The sequence below is a fragment of the Pygocentrus nattereri genome, chromosome 30 (genome assembly GCF_015220715.1).
Source record: "Pygocentrus nattereri isolate fPygNat1 chromosome 30, fPygNat1.pri, whole genome shotgun sequence".
In the NCBI taxonomy this organism is placed as follows: domain Eukaryota; kingdom Metazoa; phylum Chordata; class Actinopteri; order Characiformes; family Serrasalmidae; genus Pygocentrus; species Pygocentrus nattereri.
Genome location: NC_051240.1, coordinates 18,301,173 through 18,322,193, shown reverse-complemented (window position 1 = coordinate 18,322,193; position 21,021 = coordinate 18,301,173). Strand labels below are relative to the sequence as shown.

Here is a 21,021-nt window from a genome sequence, read left to right as displayed (position 1 = left end):
ACTGATTGAACTCATTAGCTGTTTACAAACACTTGTGGGTCAGTTAAGCTAGAAGGGGGCTTCTGGAGGTTCTTGGGAGAGGAAAACCATTCTACGTCACTTTTATAATACATCTATTAATGGTAAATGAACACTTTAAGCTTCTTCAGACAAGGCCTGACTGCTGGACCTGGAAAGTCTCCGTCTACTACCAAAGGCACAGTGCATTATTTTATCCTAGATGGCTTGCGACGTCACTCATTGGTCTCTCCTCCAATGTACCAAAAAAAGCCTTCCAAAAGATCCTTGGAGCGTCCTGAAGTCGAAGGCAGTCTGCACTTGCTTAACGCGAGCCGAACGAACAAAACTGAATCCTCATGTATTGTGCGCGTGGCTCAACGTAAAGCAAGCACAGGTGTGAAAACACCAAAGACAAAAGCATCACCTATGTGCTTCCTCCAGAATGTGCACCACTTTCCATCCAAACACCTGCAAAAGAAATAAAATTGACTTTACAATAAACACTCAACACTGTCTGAAGGACACAGTGACATATATTTCTTTATTTCTATTAAAATGGCTTTTAATAGAAGAGAAGTCCTTTATTGTTAGAAATAAGAATGTTTACTTCTCAACTGCAGCTCGGTTTACTTCACTGTGCCTTACCTGTCCCAGCGGTTGGCAGGTGTCTCACAGCTCCTGGGGGAGAGATGGCTGTACTCCGTGTGTGCAGGTGGGGACACTGATCCAGCTCAGCAAACTCTGGGTTTTTATAGTCGACTAACACTCTTCCCCCTTTAACTTTCCATTAGCTGACGAGGATCGCTGCCAAGCCCTCCTCACCCAGGTCGAATGGGCGGGGTCCCGTAGTTAGGAGGGTGGAGGTGGTGAGGAAGGCCGAGTGATGTTTTCTCCACCCGTATTGAGGCAAACACCGCAACGGGCACTTACAAGTTCAGGTAGCTGCCTACCTGCCTTGCCTAGACAAACACAGATTAAAGAATAGCTCATTAGCGCAGTTTACCACATCACACGGTGAAAGAGTGGCCTAATGAGCCTGTAGCCAGCTAATTAATTACCTTCTCAATCAAAACCAGTAATATAATTATGAAAAACAATGGCTGTGTCCGAATAACTGAGCGAAACCTCCTTTCCTCTCTCATCTTGTTTTGAATGAGCCGTAGCCACAGCCATGCTAACCTAGCTAGTTAATAGCAAAGCCGGCTGAGGTGTTTATCCTCAGCAACCACACTGAGAAAAAAAGCAGACAGGAAAGCTGTTTTATCAAATAAGGCGTATTATTTTATACATGAGTAAGACTTTTGGGAGGTTAAATCAACCAGGATCTCGCCCTCACAGGCCTGCCGGTTCCCTCTTCACCCCACCGCACTTTAGGCGCCGATGCTAATCAGTCAGTGGCGGTGCAGGAGGCGGGGTTGGCCGGAATACGGGTGGGGTGATGAGACTCGCTGACCGTTCGATGCAAAAAGTTTCCCTGCCGGTTATCAGACTGATAACGCTTGTAAGTGACGCGGGCTAATACCGTCCGCTGGTGATGACAGGTGAGAGTTTTCTGGCGTGAAGGGGAGCGACCTCACGCAGGCCTCATTTACCTAATATTTACATGAAGCTTGCAAATGTGTCACTTTCCTCATTCAGAGAGAGAGTGGGAGAGAGAGAGAGGGGGGGGGGGTATAGTGGGAGAGAGAGACAGAGAGAGAGAGGGAGAGAGAGACAGAGGGGGGGGGGTATAGTGGGAGAGAGAGAGAGGGGGGGGGGGTATAGTGGGAGAGAGAGAGAGACAGGGAGAGAGAGACAGAGAGAGGGGAGGTATAGTGGGAGAGAGAGAGAGACAGAGAGAGAGAGAGAGAGAGAGGGGGGATATAGTGGGAGAGAGAGAGAGACAGGGAGAGAGAGACAGAGAGAGGGGGGGTATAGTGGGAGAGAGAGAGAGACAGAGAGAGAGAGGGGGGATATAGTGGGAGAGAGAGAGAGACAGGGAGAGAGAGACAGAGAGGGGGGGTATAGTGGGAGAGAGAGAGAGAGACAGAGAGAGAGGGGGGATATAGTGGGAGAGAGAGAGAGACAGGGAGAGAGAGACAGAGAGGGGGGGTATAGTGGGAGAGAGAGAGAGAGACAGGGAGAGAGAGACAGAGAGAGGGGGGGTATAGTGGGAGAGAGAGAGAGAGAGACAGAGAGAGAGAGGGGGGATATAGTGGGAGAGAGAGAGAGACAGGGAGAGAGAGACAGAGAGGGGGGGTATAGTGGGAGAGAGAGAGAGAGACAGAGAGAGAGGGGGGATATAGTGGGAGAGAGAGAGAGAGACAGGGAGAGAGAGACAGAGAGAGGGGGGGTATAGTGGGAGAGAGAGAGAGAGAGACAGAGAGAGAGAGGGGGGATATAGTGGGAGAGAGAGAGAGACAGGGAGAGAGAGACAGAGAGGGGGGGTATAGTGGGAGAGAGAGAGAGAGACAGAGAGAGAGGGGGGATATAGTGGGAGAGAGAGAGAGAGAGACAGGGAGAGAGAGACAGAGAGAGGGGGGGTATAGTGGGAGAGAGAGAGAGAGACAGAGAGAGAGGGGAGGTATAGTGGGAGAGAGAGAGAGACAGAGAGAGAGAGACAGAGAGGGCGGGGGGGGGGTATAGTGGGAGAGAGAGAGAGAGAGAGATAACTTTGACAAAAGCGCCACCAAGCGATGGCCATGTCCATAGAGAGAGAGAGAGATTCTACATTTTAAGGGAAATTTCACCAACTTCCAAATTTTGCAGAATTAAATGGTCGAGATGTAAAAAAAAAACATTTAAAGTGTTTTGATGTGAAATGGTGCGTTATAGAGAAGCCTGGTGCTGATAGGAACCAGACATCACAATGTGTACAACTTACACATGCATTCTCAGGGGACCAGGCAGCATATTGAGACCCTTTAATTTTATATATATATATACACACAGTACTGTGGGAAAGTCTTTGGCACCCAAGACACATTTTCAAAATCTATTTATTTGTATAGTTTGTGTTTATTTGCTGAGAAAAGGTTAATATTTGAATAAACAACATTTATAGAAAATTAATAATGATTAATTTTATTATTTTATTATTATTTATATTTATATTTATTATTGTTTATAATATTTATTATTAATATATATAAACACACGCGCACACACACTCTCACCGGCCACTTTATGAGGTACAGTTCAGTTGCTTGTTAACACAAACAGCTGATCAGCCAATCACACGGCCACAACTCAATGCATTTAGGCATGTAGAGGTGGTCAAGACGACTTGCTGAAGTGCAGACCGAGCATCAGAACGGGGAAGAAAGGGGATTTAAGGGACTTTGAACGTGGAGTGGTTGTTGGTGCCAGACGGGCTGGTCTGAGTATTTCAGAAACTGCTGATCTGCTGGGATTTTCACGCACAACCATCTCTAGGGTTTACAGAGAACGGTCCGAAAAAGAGGAAATATCCAGTGAGCGGTCAGTTGTGTGGACGAAAATGCCTTGTTGATGTGAGAGGTCAGAGGAGAATGGGCAGACTGGTTCCATATGAGAGAAAGGCAGCAGGAACTCAAATAACCAACCAGAATCTCTGAGGAACGTTTCCAACACCTTGTTGAAAATGTGACAAGAAGAATTGAGGCAGTTCTGAAGACAAAAGGGGATCCAACCTTTTACTAGCAAGCTGTACCTAATAAAGTGGCCAGTGAGTGTATATATGAACAATAAACAGTTATTTCCTGGACGTTGGTGTGTTTGTTTACCCATCTCCAAGCTCATGATGTAATTGATGATATTAACGAGTCTCTGTGGCGGCTGTGAAGGTGTCCAGGAAAAATATGGACCCGAGAAATTCTTGTTACTTTTTATGGTTTTTCTGTTTATTTGAATTATGAATACGACTTTATTCTAATGTATATTGTGATAAACTCCCTGCTGAGGTCAACTGGTTAAACATTTGCTTAGATGCCTAAAACCTTCGCCCAGTACTGTATATTTGGTCGGTCGTTTTGTTTTCCATTTTATTTTGTCCAACATTTTACATTAAAATGCCAAACTATGCTTTATTTACATTTTAGTGACCTATTAATTTTAAATGCAGGGCATTTATAAAACATCGCCATGCCATGTTTAAATGGTTTTTACTACTAATAACTCAGCATTAAATGCTTTGGGTGTCTGGTTCCTATCACCAACACCATGAACAACTGACACCTTCTCCAGTGTGGAGAGTTTCACATCAAACCCCTCTCAATTTATTTATCTTATCCACTGACACGTACAGAAAAATGAGCCCTTTTTATATATGTATACCCCTTTATGTGAGCTGTACAATTTACCCATCATTATCAAGACTTTTCTCCAACAGTGAAATATTACAGCTGAATATTCATTCATTTTAGTTTATTTAATTTGTTTTTAGATCAGAGATCCTAGTCCCCTATATTTTCCAGCCACTTGGGGGCAGCAGTTGTCTAAAAGCATTTGGGATGAAGCCATAGTGTTATCTTCCATTACCAACTGTTTTAGCTCATATTTTATATTTTGGAATCTTCACACAAACAGGGATAATTCATATTGATGTGCTGGGTCGGCACACGTCACCCTCCATTTGATTCATCTTTCTGTTGTAATGATTTCTAGTTGACTAACAGCCTCAGTGGACTCAGCATTTATAAGACCATTTTGAAGACTGCAGTCGACCTCAAACACAGAGTACAGTTCAGCGTAGAGCGACCTTTATGGTATGTTTACAGATGTCAACAATATGCAGCGATAGTAACGTTAAAACAATTCCGTGGCAGTGAGTAATTTTTCTTATGCTGTATTGCAGATAGTCTGCTTATTACATGGAGAGGATATCGTTCCGATTCCACTGCTGATTTCTTAAAACTGTTCCGATTCCAAAAGCAACACTTTATCCTCAAAAGAAAGAAAGAACAGCGGAGAGGGTTACATTCTTTAAAAGATAAACGCCACAAAATGTGAGTGTTTTTAAACAATGTTCACTTTAAACTATATTATTATTATTATTATTATTATTACATGACACTTATTAGTCCCACAACTGGGAAATTTCACCTCCGTGCAATGACACTAGGGGAGTGGCGAGCACACTTGCCCATCAAACTGGCGGCCTTCCTGTCACAGGGCAGGTTCCCTAACCTCCAGCCCATAACTGCCCCAACATCCATCCATCCATGTATATATATATGTGTGTGTGTGTGTGTGTGTGTGTGTGTGGGTGTGTGTGTGTGTGTGTGTGTGTGTGTGTGTGTGTGTGTGTGTGTGTGTGTGTGTCTACTGTATGGTTAAACACATCATCTCTTTTTGACTAAATCACAATTTAAAATAATGCAGTTTTTGAATTGCAAGAGCTGCAGTTTTAATTCTGTTCTACGCTCTTCAACCTTGTCTTAATTTGGGAGGAAATGGGGGGAAGTTAAGTTCAGTTCTGCTTATTCACATTAAGTTTATAAGGAGGGTTTCAGTCTAGGCTGCTTTTCTGGTTGAGGTGCGAAACTGCTTTTGGTAAATAAACTTACATAAGCATTACACCACCAGCATTGTGGACGACCCCATCCATCTCTCACACCTGGCAGAAGGTACTGGAGCATCCGTGCCATCACTGCCAGACTCTGTAACAGCTTTGTTCCTCGAGCAATCAGGGTTTTAAACTCACAAGGACTGATCTGAAAGGCCCCCCTCACGCACATTCTACACACACACACACACACACACACACACACACACACCTCTTTCGATGCTCTACTTGCACTGTCTGGAACACTGCTGCTACACTGTGTTTACACTGTTTGCTCAAGCTTTCCTACCACAGTAACGGCTGTGTTTATGTTTGTTATCTGACTGCGTGACTCAGATCACAGCATGTTAAATGTCTCTGTACCTTATTCCACTACCTCATGTTCAGAAATGAGTGCTGTGTCCTGTCTGTTTACTGTGTCTAATGTCTGTATAATTTATCATAATTATTATATTGTGTCTAGTTTAATTTTTTGTCTGCACGGTCGCACTTTCTACTTTTTGCTCTGTGTTGCACTGTTTTGTTCCTGGAGGAATGTACTTTCACTCCACTGTGTACTTGTACATAGATGGAATGAAAATAAAAGCCTCTTGACACTTGACTTGACTTGATGAATCACATATTGTGCGGTCCACGCTGCAGGGTATTCGGGCCGATTTTAAGGTGGATTCAGCCCTCTGTGTGTGACATAAACAGTTTACTAATTGGCTGCCAATGAAATGTCTTACACTATATTTCCAAAAGTATTCAGTCACCCATCCAAATCATTGAATTCAGGTGTTCCAGTCACTTCCATGGCCACAGGTGTGTAAAGCCGAGCCCCTCGGCCTGCAGACTGCTTCTACAGACATTAGTGAAAGAATGGGTCGCTCTCAGGAGCTCAGTGAATTCCAGCGTGGTACCGTGATCGGACGCCACCTGTGCAGCAAGTCCAGTCGTGAAATTTCCTCACTACTAAATATTCCACAGTCGACTGTCAGTGGGATTATAAGGTGATAAGTCGGGCTCTCTCTGTGTGTGTGTGTGTGTGTGTGTGTGTGTGTGTGTGTGTGTGTGTGTGTGTGTGTGTGTGTGTGTGTGTGTTAGTGTGTTCCAAGTCATTTTGGACCATATTTGTTGGTCCATGAAATGAAATATTTTGACAGCTACAATATATATAATGCCTACATTCCTGGGTCATTCTACGGAAATGTCCACTTTTTATCATATCATTAGTGTTGCATATAAGAAAGGTAACACCAGTGACAGTAACACCAGTGACAGTAACACCAGAGACAGTAACACCAGTGACAGTAACACCAGTGACAGTAACACCAGTGACAGTAACACCAGAGACAGTAACACCAGTGACAGTAACACCAGAGACAGTAACACCAGAGACAGTAACACCAGAGACAGTAACACCAGTGACAGTAGCACCAGTGACAGTAACACCAGAGACAGTAACACCAGAGACAGTAACACCAGTGACAGTAGCACCAGTGACAGTAACACCAGAGACAGTAACACCAGAGACAGTAACACCAGTGACAGTAGCACCAGTGACAGTAACGCCAAAGACAGTAACACCAGAGACAGTAACACCAGTGACAGTAACACCAGAGACAGTAACACCAGTGACAGTAACACCAGTGACATTTTTAATAAAGAATGCGTTTTACAAAACAGCTGCTACAGATCATCAAACTACATATTGTGAATCATGGAATATCCACTAAAATATGAAATTTAATCCATTTGTGTTCTATTTATTCACAATTTCCCAAGAATAAAGTAGGTCACACCAGTGACGTCAACTAAAAGCTTCTTATGAAATCATGAGGTAAATAAGTAAATGTCTGATAACCGAAAGACACAGTAGACCATGTGCTTTTCTTCATAGATCCTCAGAAAATAGGTGAAAGGAAGTCGAGTGATATCATCAGTGTGATTATTATTTCACAATTAAAGAGATTTTTTGTTACACAGTAACACCAGTGACACGACTCCTGGGGACAACAGCTTTGATTATATATTATATATTTATTTGGCATTTGTGTCTTTATGTCATTTAAATTGTATATTTCATAGCCATTTATAGATTATTGTAGTTAAAATGATAGAAAAAACATTTTTACCTCAAAATATAGCCTCACCCTTTACACATGACTGTGAGGACGAGCGCTACGGTGGTGCTTGGAATTCTATGTAATTGATTTAAAACACAGTATTGATAGACTGAGGCTCAAGAAGGTGTAATTGTTCAAATAACTTACTGTTTTATTTTAATATATAAATATTTTGTAACTCTAGGAACGCAAACTAGAATGTTTCCATAGAATGACTCACCTGCAGTTGTATATGGTCATGTATTTTCTCTTTGTTGGGACCAAACATCGTGCGAATGATGGTAAAACATGAATTTGTTTTGTCTTGTAGAGGCATTTGGCTGGTCTTTTTTAAACAATATGCTTTTCTGAACATATGGAAGATATCGTCAGTGCTTAAAGTGCATCAACCAACTGTATGTTTCATTACAAATGGACCATATCGAGTGGTGTCTGTATGCAGTGAGTGAAATGTCTAATCATTGTGCCCAGAGATTTTGTTGGCAGTTATTAAATGTGGCACTTCTAGTGTGTTGCATCTGTGTGTCAAAGTACTGTGATATGTAGGGGTGGGCAATATGCCAAAAATATAGTATCACGATACTTAAAGACATTTTCACGATACACAACGCAATACATGATATTTTGTTTTTCTGGGGTTTGATAAGCCAAAACAAAAACTGCTAAACAAAGTAAATAGTGAATTCAATCACTACAGACCTCCAAACTTCATGTGGCCTTCAGATCAGCTCAAGAACAGCGTAGAGAGCTTCATGGAATGGGTTTTCATGGCCGAGCAGCTGCATCCAAGCCTTACATCACCAAGCGCAATGCAAAGCGTGTAATGCAGTGGTGTAAAGCGCCGCCACTGGACTCTAGAGCAGTGGAGACGTGTTCTCTGGAGTGACCAATCACGCTTCTCCATCTGGAAATCCGATGGAAATCTGGGTTTGGCGGTTGCCAGGAGACGGTACTTGTCTGACTGCAGTGTAAAGTTTGGTGGAGGGGGGATCATGGTGTGGGGGTGTTTTTCAGGAGTTGGGCTCGGCCCCTTAGTTCCAGTGAAAGGAACTCTTAAAGCTTCAGCACCAAGAGATTTTGGACAATTTCATGCTCCCAACTTTGTGGGAACAGTTTGGGGACGGCCCCTTCCTGCTCCAACATGACTGCGCACCAGTGCACAAAGCAGGTCCATAAAGACACGGATGAGCCAGTTTGGTGTGGAAGAACTTGACTGGCCTGCACAGAGTCCTGACCTCAACCCCATAGAACACCTTTGGGATGAATTAGAGCGGAGACTGTGAGCCAGGCCTTCTCGTCCAACATCAGTGTCTGACCTCACAAATGAGCTTCTGGAAGAACGGTCAAAAATTCCCATAAACACACTCCTAACCCTTGTGGAAAGCCTTCCCAGAAGAGTTGAAGCTGTTATAGCTGCAAAGGGTGGGCCGACATCATATTAAACCCTATGGATTAAGAATGGGATCTACATACATAGCATGATCTTTTGTCAGCCTAAGGTGCTGAAAGGACAGAAAGGCTGAAGATGTAGATAATATGAGAACCAAGGAGCGGAACTCATCTGTTGTACAGGGCAGGTAAGTGAACCCTTTTAAGGATAACATTAAGGACGTGTGCTGCATTAGATCTCGTTAAATATTTCCGCTGTAAGCTCTTGACAGGGATGCTAAAGGCAGAGACTGGATTAATCCAGCCATGTAAATTAGCTTTTTGTTTAAGTGTTATTTTTTCACTGGTTTGATTGGCACTGTGTAGGTTTAACTGGAACTTCCACACTGTTCAGTCCAGATCCCACCGCTCTCTTCTTGGTCTTTCAGCTTAGGAAATGGGTCAAATTCACTTGCCTCGTCCAAACTGTGTTATACCAAAGTGTTATATGTACATACAGTCATACGCAAAAGTTTCAGCACTCCTGAAAATACATCAACGCATCCTCTACAGAGAAACCAAGTCACATTTGACTTTATATGCGCTGACATTAAAAAAAAAATGTGGCCAGTGCAATTTTCCCCCAATATGTAAAACTCAGCAAAAATAGAAATTGTGGACTAAAATGATCAGAAAAACAGCATATCGCTGCTGTATGAACAAAACCTCTTATCTCCAAAATAGTAACTTCACAGGAGAAGATAAAAACGTACTTTACTTTTAATGTAAGTCAGTGGGACCACACGTTTTTCCAAGTCATTCTGGGCCGTTTCTTTTGATCTATTCATCATGAAATTTACACAGAATGTAAAGGACAACAGGCATTTTTGAATTATGTAGCGGTTGGGCAAGACTCCTAACACCGCCTTCACCTGCCTGTGTAAAAGTGATCAAATTGTAAGTCGCTCTGGATAAGAGCGTCTGCCAAATGCAGTAAATGTCAAAACCTGAAAATCAGCAAAAATGGAGATAGAAGGTTTTCTTTCACCAGCAGCGATATGCAAGTTTAATAAAAGGGCATTCGCCTAAATGCACTGTTTTATACAAATTCTGCTACGTTTATGCCAGAATATTACGTTAAACAATAAGTTAAACAACAAATTACACTTTGTAATGTTGTTAAAAAAATACACCTTTTTTAAAGACTACATTCTGCTTATATGGTGTTATTAACTGTTCAGAGAGCTGTAATTTAAGCTTCCACAAGTGTGCAAAATTCATAAAAAATACAAATTTCCTCAGAAGCCACACGGCCTTTGAACATTTGTGTGTCATTAGTTAGAATCAGGGCTATGAAAGAGGGTCAGTATGACAGGTCAGTTCTTGATATGACAAAGAATAACTGAAGATACTGAGAAACGTTCAAATATGTAGTGCCAGTCTGTGAGGAGTCTGTTTGCCAGTCTGCAAGGAGTCTGTATGCCAGTCTGCGAGGAGTCTGTTTGCCAGTCTGCGAGGAGTCTGTATGCCAGTCTGCAAGGAGTCTGTTTGCCAGTCTGCGAGGAGTCTGTTTGCCAGTCTGCGAGGAGTCTGTATGCCAGTCTGCGAGGAGTCTCTTATGTGTGCGTTGAGATTCACTCTATTGGTGAACAGAAGCAACAGCATCAGAAGGACTCGCTAAACCGAATCTCTACATGAACGACATTAGAATAAGAGAGACTTGAAGCAGTGAATCGTTTCGTCGAACGTTCGACGTGTTGAAACGGACAGTTCGAAAGAGTCGGTTCGCTGATCTGACTCGAACTTCCCATCACTACAGCTCCGTTCGAAAGAGTCGGTTCGCTGATCTGAATCGACGTCCCCTTCCCTGCGGGTTAGTTCGAAAGAGTCGGTTCGGCAAAACGAATCTCCCCATCACTACAGCGGCAACCTAACGCACCATCGAGTGTCCTACATCTTTTTCCCACCCCGCCTGCTCGCGAGAAATGGTACGCCCCAAATCTAGTGAGGTCATGGCCATAGTCATGCGTGGAGAAGACCATTCAGCGCTCACTGTTACTGTCCGCTTTGGCCATTTAGCTGTTTCTCCAACACAAGCCTGCCATGTAGTTACTCGTAAGGCGCTGAAAGCGGGAAGAAGGCGGTTCTAAGATCTCCAGTGCTCGAGCTTTTCAGGCGCCGCACAGTCACCGGAGCAGTGAGACCTAACCCGGTGAGACCGCGGGTGCCTGAGCATCGCTGATTAGGTGTTTTTCGTTCGTCGTTTGGAACAAGTATGGAGAGCTGAGGCGGTTTTCCCAGAGAGCAGGTTGCCAGATCTCCAGAGATGCGGTTGTTTGCTGCCCAGAGCCGGAACGAAGGACCCAGCCCGAGCGCTGACAAGCGCAGGATGCTCGTTCTCTGCTACCAGGGTGAGTGAGTCCACATCCATATCCCTCTCCTCTCTTTGTTCACGGGAAAGGAGACGGCAGGCAGCATGCGGGCAGGAGACGCGCTCAGACTGTTGACCTCAAAGCCGAGGGTGTCACTGAAAACGTGTAGATTATGTCCCAAATCAGCTGCACAGCAAACACTGTAAGTGGATGTCCCGGCCCACTTGGCTCATATGTCGACTCTGTGTGGTCTTAAAGGGGAATTCCATCATTTTTCCAAATTTCTGTATCTTTGAGATGTAAACAGGGTCATTAAGAGTGGTTTGTTCATTGTAGGGAGTCTTTACAGTGGTGGTGATAGGAACCTGGGGTTGCCATGTCTACAACACAAATATAGCCATTATATTTACTATCCAAAGCCACCAGTGAGCCTTCATATCCTCTGAGTTTTATATGTAATGTTCATCATGGTAAAACAGGCATGAAGCTGAAAAATGAACTTTTGTTTGGGGACTGTTTCGCCTCGCAACTCCCTGTATGTGTCCCTCTGAGATGAGTGCATTAAAATAAATCGACTAAAAATACATTTACGACAAAACTTTGTCACACAGGAGCGTCTCAGACATCATGGAGTGAATTCATGGAGTGAGTCTGGAGGTTAGGGAACTGGCCCTGTGACCGGAAGGTTGCCGGTTCGATCCCCAGTGCCAACAGGCCGTGACTGAGGTGTCCTTGAGCAAGACACCTAACCCCCAACTGCTCCCCGGGCGCCGGGGATAGGGCTGCCCACTGCTCTGGCCAAGTGTGCTCACTGCCCCCTAGTGTGTGTGTGTTCACTTCACGGATGGGTTAAATGCGGAGGTGGAATTTCCCCATTTGTGGGATAAAAAAAGTACCACTTAAATTCCATGTAATACCATGCGGTAACTTTCTGTGAGGGAGCTTTGAGAGGTGGACATCTGGTTCCTGTGAACAGTTCTGACCCTGTAAGTTTCTCTCGACCGGAGCGTTTCACACCAGACCGCTCCGAATGGCTTTGTTTACGTCTCGGCCTTGCTGGGAAAAGCCCGTCTGTTTGGTAAAAAAGTGTCAGACTCCACTTCTGCATGGGTGTTGCTAGACAGGCCACGGCAGCCTTCACGGCCTCTCGTGTGAGTAGATGGACGTGGAGGGTTTACGATGTGATTAATGTGATTTTGTTATATGGTTCATACAGTTCCCTTCACTTCATAGTCGTGACAGATTCGCCATCCGTTTTATTCGCCTGCCCAAGAGCGTGCTGTATATTTCATGAAACTGGGCGATGTGGTGCTGTAAGTAGCCCCAGGCTTTGGCTGGGCTTATGGGTGGTTTATCATTGGACTCCTCTCTGTGTGATATTCCTCAAACCTTCTGTATATCGCGGTGCGCCCATGTATTGGGGATAAGATCCTATTCACATCACTGCTCAAGTTCATTCTGCACATTCTTATCAGTTTCCTGCCTCATTCCCATCATTCCATCTGATTCCAGGAGACACCCTGTCTGTTCGTGAAGCGTGTTGAAACATGCAGGCGGAGAGAGCCATGAAAACAACCCAGAACAAACGGCTAGAAGTCGTCTCGTTGTTGACACAGCGGGCTGGTGCCTTGGGTCTCTCGCTCGCTCTCTTTCTTTCCCTCACTCTGTCTCTTATTCATGACATCTGATTTGAAGTGCTAACTCACAGCACAGTAACATTAGGAGTGACGCTTGACTCTGATCATGGTGGAGTTTGTATGTGGCTGTGTAATGTATTTCTGTGTGTTGGTCAGGCAGAGGGCAGCTGGTGGGCTGTCTGGTTGTTATCTCGCGCGCATGCCTGCGTTCGTTCACGCGGCATTGGTGTTTGGTCTCCATCCAGGCTCTGTGCCCGTGACGGGCAGTTGCTGTTAGCACATGTCGCCCATCGACCGCCGTGGCAGCAGTGGAGCAGCCAGGACACAGTGCTGATCCAGTCCCCAGGCAGAACCCAAAGATCGTGCTGCATGCCGGCTCACATGTACAGTCTGAGTTGATTAGTCATGACTGGGGACCCACGCCTCATGACAATTAGCCCAGCTGCCATCTGACTCAGTCCGCCCGATCACAGCTCACTTTTACAAGTCACTTTGGTCTGCAAACCGTGCCCGTAGTTGGGGTTGACAAGGCTCTTGAAACATATTGATCAAGCTTTGGCCGATTGTCAGGTGTCATGATTGGTTCTGGTAAGTTATTAATCTCCATCGATTCATGTGGCCAGTAAAGAGTCTGAGATAAGGGGTCACACCAGAATACAGACTGAGGCAGTGGTCACAAAAACATGTGCTTATCAGGATGATCAAATTTTTTTATTACTGGTTCTGACACTGATTCCCTTCAAAGGTCAATATACACCGATCAGGAATAACATCATGACCACCTCTTTGTTTCTACGCTCAGTGTCCATTTAATCAGCTCCACTTACTGTATAGCTGCACTTTGTAGTTCTACAGTTACAGACTGTACAAAACCTCAAGGTGTTAGTTATAACAGGCAACTCAAATCAGTGACAGAGTATTTTGCTGGTGAAGGTGTATGAATATGATGTAATGCTGGACATTCAGTCCAATTCTAATACCCATTCTCAAATTCAGTGGTGTAACCTTTAGGGGTGCAAACACACCGGGGCCAGGGTTGGCCCCGTCTTCATTGGCGCCCCGGTCTTTATTGGGTCATTCGTTTTGATACAGACACCCTTTTCAAATGGATCCTTCACACCTGCAACATGATGGGCATTACATTATGAGCACCTCCTTGTTTCTACCCTCATTGTAAAGTCACAGATGATGGCTCATCTGCTGCCGCACAGTTTGTGTTGGTCATCCTCTAGCACTTCATCAGCGGTCACAGGACGCTGCCCACAGGACGCTGCCCACAGGACGCTGCCCACAGGACACTGTTGGCTGGATATTTTTGGTTGGTGGACAATTCTCAGACCAGCAGCGACACTGAGGTGTTTAAAAACTCCAGCACCACAGCTGTGTCTGATCCACTCAGACCAGCGCAACACACACTAACACACCTGCTCTGTGAGGGTCCATGGGGGTCCTGACCACTGAAGAACAGGGTAAAATGGGGCTAGCAAAGTAACAGAGAAACAGATGGACTACAGTCTGTAACTGTAGAACTACAGAGTGCAGCTATACAGTAAGTGGAGCTGATAAACTGGACAATGAGGGTAGAAACAAGGAGGTGGTCATAATGTTAGGCCTGACCAGTGTATATAAATTACCTTTAGTGATGGCCACATAAGACACGGGCCAAAACTGCACAGATGGATAGAAGCTTCTAAAAAAAAAGTAAGAGATATTTTTTCCATTGGCTCAAATTGAGCATTCTGATCTAGTCATGCTTTTCTTGGCAGGCTCTCTTGGCCTTTAGATGATTCGCACACATGCAGAGTCCTGCTGGCTTATTGACTCTGAAGCGGTATTGAGTGTGTTCTTTTTTAACAGAATGGGGGTGAACATCCCTCATTCATTTCCATTCACGTGGCAGGTTGATCTGCGATGGATCCTGGTTGAATGTGAGTCACAGTATTTTACAGAAGGTCAAGTATAGTGGAGCTGGGAGCCTTTGGGTGAAGACGTTTTACAATAAGAATTTTTTTTTTTACAGCAATTTCATTCAGTGCTTCAGAGGCACTCTTTTGGACATCACTGATTACTAGAAGTGAGGAAACCTAATGGCTTCTTGGCTTTCAGAGAAGCCCTGATGATTTCTGTGATGTGAGCTGAAGGCCTAATGTGTCAGATTAACCACTAACATGATTCGGAACTAACACTGAAGTCAAGCAGTCCCATTTTGATTTACAGTGGTTGGAACCAATTTTGTGAGCAAGTGCGTCACTCCAGGTCTTTGGGAAGTCCTAGATACGTCACTGACCGAGTATGAGTGGTAGCCTGACTTGCGTTTCGGTCAGAAGGAAAACAGCCGCAGCAGCTCTGTCACTAAAAAAGGTCAAATCTATGCAGAAATATTAGTTACAGGTTCAAAAAAAAAAGCTTGGAGCGTCTTTCAAGCATTACACATGCATCTTCTGCAAGTCCATCAGTGCTTGCAGAAAATAGCCTTATTGTGGCGCACGGTGGCGCGGTGGGTAGCGCTGTTACCTCACAGCAAGAAGGCCCAGGGTTCAGTTCCCCGGCCGGGCGACCAGGGTCCTCTCTGTGTGGAGTTCTCCTTGTGTCTGCGTGGGATTCCCCCCACAGTCCAAAGACATGCAGTCAGGCCAATTGGACATGCTACACTGCCCCTAGGTGTGTGCGATTGTGTGTGTATGTCTGTCTGCCCTGTGATGGACTGGCGACCTGTCCAGGGTGTATCCTACCTTCCTCCTGGTGACCGTTGAGATAGGCTCCCTCAACCCTGAGGGAGAATCAGCTTAGAAAGTGTGTGTGTGTGTGTGTTTTTTCAACATTTTTGACATGGAAATTTTTGGGATTGGCAAAATTAAAATGCCCACTAATTGCTGTCCATTTTGGTGTATGGCAGACACAAAAAACCACAACTAAAAGTTTTACTGTATTCCTGTATAAGCCAATCAGTGTGAGCAATCAATGTTAATTACTTCAGTGTATCAAAGCCAATCATACTGATCCGCGCAGTCAGTTCGCATAAACATACAGCAAACTTGTAGTAGCATTTAGGCTTTTACCACAGTGCGGCAATTGATTTTGCTCTAAATATGCATATGTCTGTAAACGTTGTGTTTATATATTTACTACACACTCCATTGACATCCAGTGTGTCGACAGGGGATGCAAACCAGTTAACCCTTAAGCGACAAATAAACAGCTGCCATTGAACAATGCCATCGGTTAGAAAAACGTCAGTCTCACTTCTGTTCGTTTTCAGTAAACAGCCATTCCTATTAGAATAGGTGGGTTTTTCATTCATGTTGAGGTGGGTTTATGAATTGTGCTCATGAAGGCGCAACAGAAAAGCGGTTCCATTAGACAGACGTGCTAAAAGATGAATCACGTGGCTAAACGTGACAATCGGGACCGGTTTTTAAGAGAGCGTTAGCACAACAACAGCGTACCATGTGGAAAGCAAACATCCACGAGCGATAAGCCAAATAACTCTCATTTCTCATCCATAACTCTCTCAAATCTCATCCATGTTCTCAGAGAGAAATGCCCCAGTGTGAGGAAGTCAGTCAGATGCTCGGTCTGCACTTCAGCAAGGTGTCTTGACCACCTCTACATGCCTAAATGCAGTGAGTTGCGGCCGTGTGATTGGCTGATTAGCTATTTGTGTTAACGAGCAGATGTGATACCTAATAAAGTGGCTGACGAGTGTAATATATATATATATATATATATATATATATATATATATATATATATATATATATATATATATATATATATATTAGAGTGATTTTCTGGATATTAGTCTGTTTGTTTACCCATCTCCAAGCCTCTCCTCGAGGAAGTCCAGTATTATATGTAGTTAAAAAGCAGCTCCTGGTTTGACCAATCAGTGCTCAGTAAATTGAGCTCATGATGTAATTGATGATATTAACGAGTCTCTGTGGCGGCTGTGAAGGTGTCCAGGAAAAATATGGACCCGAGAAATTCTTGTTACTTTTTATTGTTTTTCTGTTTATCTGAATTATGAATACGACTTTATTCTAATGTATATTGTGATAAACTCACTGCTGAGCTAAAAAATTGCTTAGATGCCTAAAACTTTCGCCCAGTACTGTATATTTATTACAGTTTTAGGCCATTTACTTAATAATCACACTCTTGTCTAAACCCACCATTAGTACTTTGTTCTGTGGTCTGTAGAAGGAACAGTTTTTAATGTCTTGTTCCATTAATACAGAACTTATACGTGTGTGCATCAAGCATTTTACAATAGCTTCAAACAGGGCTCAGCCAATCAGCTTTCAGAACTGAAACAGTTTTGTTTTTTAATAGCAATTTTGATGCGATTTTGGTCTTGTGGGATCCCTTGTGTGGATTTTAGCCTGAGTATTTTTACTTTTATAGCATCCATATGGCCATTTGGTCTTTCACAGTCGTAAAAGTTCATCTGATGATGAAATGTTATATAAATAATTGCAATTAACAATTTAATTGTCTGTCTTCTTTGTGCTGTGTAGCTAATAAAGTGCAAGTCTAAGCAGCCAAATTGGCACACAGAGAAGACACTGCACTGTACTATGAATAGCACTTGGCTCCAGTTCCACTGGGTCAACCACAGCTTATATTTTTCTTTCGAGGCTTTAAAATTTGAGCAAAAAGCACTCGTTCTACACACATCCATGCTAAAATCTGCTCTATTAGCTAATAACTTAACCAACAAATTAGAATCTAATGACTGTGGAAAATAATTGCGGTCAGGTTAAATGATTGTGATTATCTAATTTAACTGCGATCAGGCGGTTATGCAATAATTGTGAACTAATGGCCAGTGATCGAAAAGGTCACATGACTGAAACGGCGTCTTTTGTAATTATTGACCATGTGTAATTATATCGGCCAGCATGAACCTTTTTAAGTTGGTATTGGTCACAAATATCCGTGACATCAGTGAGGACCCACAGCTTTACTCTACAGAAGATCTGTCCCTATCATGATTCCAGCAGAGCGGGGGGGCTCTTTCTGCTCGGCCCCGCCGCTTGCGATCGGCTTGTATTCAGGTAGATGATATACATACGCCCCTCTGACAATCATCATAAAAGCCTTTTTATCTGGCCGCAGGCCTAATCACAGGGGTAATTACAGAAATAAATTTGATGATCCCTGTAATCCCTCAGGTCCTCACACGGCGCTCCGGAGACTGACTTTAGCATTTATATGAGGTCACGATCACGCTGTGTGAAAGAACATCTAATCTTCATCTCCCTCCTCTGCCGCGCTGTTACTCAGTGGTCTTGCGGCAAAAAGATTGTGTAGATTGTTTAGGAATGTGTGTGCGTGTGTGGGGGTGCAAGTGCTTGTGTGCGGAGGTTTGGAAGTGTTAGGAGGGTGCGTTGAACAGAATACCAGAAGCTTTTGCAATGTGAAATGATCTCTGTTACATAATAATGGCCCAAGAGCTCCGGCGGCTAAACCCGAAACAGACCAAATGAGCTTGGGAACGAGAGAAATGGAAGGTGCCACAGAGCTGATAGAAGGAGAGAGAGAGAGAGAGAGAGAGCATATAAGCTTGAGGGAAAGAAAGACTGTCTGTGTTTATGAGAGAGAGAGAGAGAGAGAGAGAGAGTAATCATGTGGGGTGTGGGGGCATTTTCCCACGAGAAGAAGCACTTTTTTAATAGTGTGTGCTTTTTATTCAAAAACACATAAAAACACCCTGCACTCAAAAACATGTTTTTAAATAGATAACTCCTCTTAGATGGCTTATTATGATTATATGCACCAATCAGGCATAACATGATGACCACCTCCTTGTTTCTACGCTCATTGTCCATCTTATCAGCTCCACTGACTGTATAGCTGCTCTCTGTAGTTCTACAGTTACAGACTGTAGTCCATCTGTTTCTCTGATACTCTGTTACCCTGTTCTTCAGTGGTCAGGACCCCCATGGACCCTCACAGAGCAGGTACTATTTGGGTGGTGGATCATTCTCAGCACTGCAGTAACACTGACGTGGTGTGGTGGTGTGTTGTGCTGGTACGAGTGGATCAGACACAGCAGTGCTGCTGGAGTTTTTAAACACTGTGTCCACTCACTGTCCACTCTATTAGACACTCCTACCTTGTCGGTCCACCTTGTAGATGTAAAGTCAGAGACGACAGCTCATCTGCTGCTGCACAGTTTGTGTTGGTCATCCTCTAGTCCTTCATCAGTGGTCGCAGGACGCTGTCGGCTGGATATTTTTGGTTGGTGGACTGTTCTCAGTCCAGCAGTGACACAGGACAGTAAGCAGTAAGCACCAAAATAGATGAAATTGCTGTTTAATACAGTGGTGTCATATTAGATAGATGTGGAATTTCAGTAAGCTGTCAAATGTGATGTAGTGCTGTTTTAGTAGCAGGTAGCACAACAGCACTGGTTCATCCAGCTCACTGAAGTTCCACTGACACAAGTTTAGAAAATAAAGACAAATCTGAGCTGATAAATCCATGTTTTGTGTGTGGAGCTGTTAGCTTAAGCTATTTTTGCTTCAAAATCCTTGTTAACATGAGCAGCTGGAGTTAGCTTAACAAGGTCAAAGCAACTTTACACACAGCCATTCCGGCTCACTGAAGCCCCACTGACACAAATTAGAGAATACAGACTCGAATTCAGAGGATACTAAAGTTTAGAGGGTACAGATTCCAGTCTGAGGCAGAGCTGGTTTATGAGGAGCCTGGCCACTTCCTATTTCCCCTGTTATATCAAAAACAGGACTGCTAATCAGCAGAGGGCGCCTTAAGGGGGTCCTCAATGAATGGGAGTGAATGGGGCTCAACAGCTGAAAATGAAAACTTAAAATTGTTTCTAATCACCCAGAACTTTCCTTTCATTTTAGAAAATAGAAGGATGTATTTCTCAGAAATCTCACCTGCATTTTTCCTTTTTTCTACAGCAAACAAGTTTTGGGCAGCAGGAGGTGGGCTTTACTGCTTGATGGGCGAGAGGAGCAGCTCGTTGGCTGTTTGTGCTCACTGGTGTCAGGAACATACATGAGTTGCCGTTTTAAACTCTTATAACTCGAGTATAAAAGCTCTTAAAATATAACAGTGGTGTTAGTGTTTTGTGCTGTTCAGGAAATGATTGCATTCCTTTTAAAATATTTAAGTATGTACAACCCCAATTCCAATAATGTTCATATGGATAAACTTTGTTTTTTGCAAAATATTCACTCAAACAACAAAGTTTATCTGTTTGAATATTAAATATCTCGTCTTTGTAGTGTATTCAAATGAATATAGGTTGAAAAGGATTTGCAAATCATCGTATTCAGTTATTTGTTTTACACAACGTCCCAACTTCATTGTAATTGGGGTTCTGTAAACAATGATTTTGCTCAAAAGCTCCATATCAACCCATTCATTTTGCACTCACTCGGGAGCGCCCTCTAGTGTTTGAGAAACCCGAAATACATGGCAGAGTTCAAATTCTCCTCGTTTCAAGTTCTCTCTCTGAGTCGGTAAACCTTTGTTTGTGTGTGTGAGGCTTAAGCTATTTGTTTTAATATCTTTGTTAGCACTAGAAGCTAGCGTTAGCTTATTGAGAAGTCCTAAGCTGTACACATACCCATGCAGGTTCATCACGGCAGCCCGTAGAATCGCTTGTCAAAACAGCAGAGCCTTTGTATTTCACAATTTCTTGGGTGCCAGTGATAAAGATGTAAATGTGAAATGGCAAGTTAGCAGGTTTTCTGTTGTGCACGATTAGAAATCAGATTCTGTCTGTGGTAATGGATCCATACGCTCCAAATGCAGCGTATAAAGTATCCATTGAAATTAAAAATGATATTGGTTCCAGTTACACGTCCAGTAAAAGCCTTCTAAAGATAGCATTATAAGGTTGTATGTGTGTTAGAGAGAGTGAGTGAGTATGTGTAAGTGGGGAAAGAGACAGAGTTAGATCATAATGCCATTAATCCACTCCTCTGCTACCCTCAACACAAGCCACAGATACTGCAGAATCTCATTAACTGAAA

At 43.6% G+C, this 21,021-nt stretch overlaps 1 protein-coding gene across 1 annotated transcript in view; it reads left to right on the top strand.

Moving 5' to 3' along the window:
• Positions 1-10,957: 10,957 nt before the first annotated feature.
• Positions 10,958-21,021, top strand: part of tmem198b (transmembrane protein 198b) — a 43,940-nt gene continuing 33,876 nt past the window's right edge. Inside the window, exon 1 of the mRNA XM_017715199.2 lies at positions 10,958-11,411. The gene's annotated coding sequence lies outside the window, so the exon portion shown is untranslated. The remainder of the gene's footprint in view (positions 11,412-21,021) is intronic.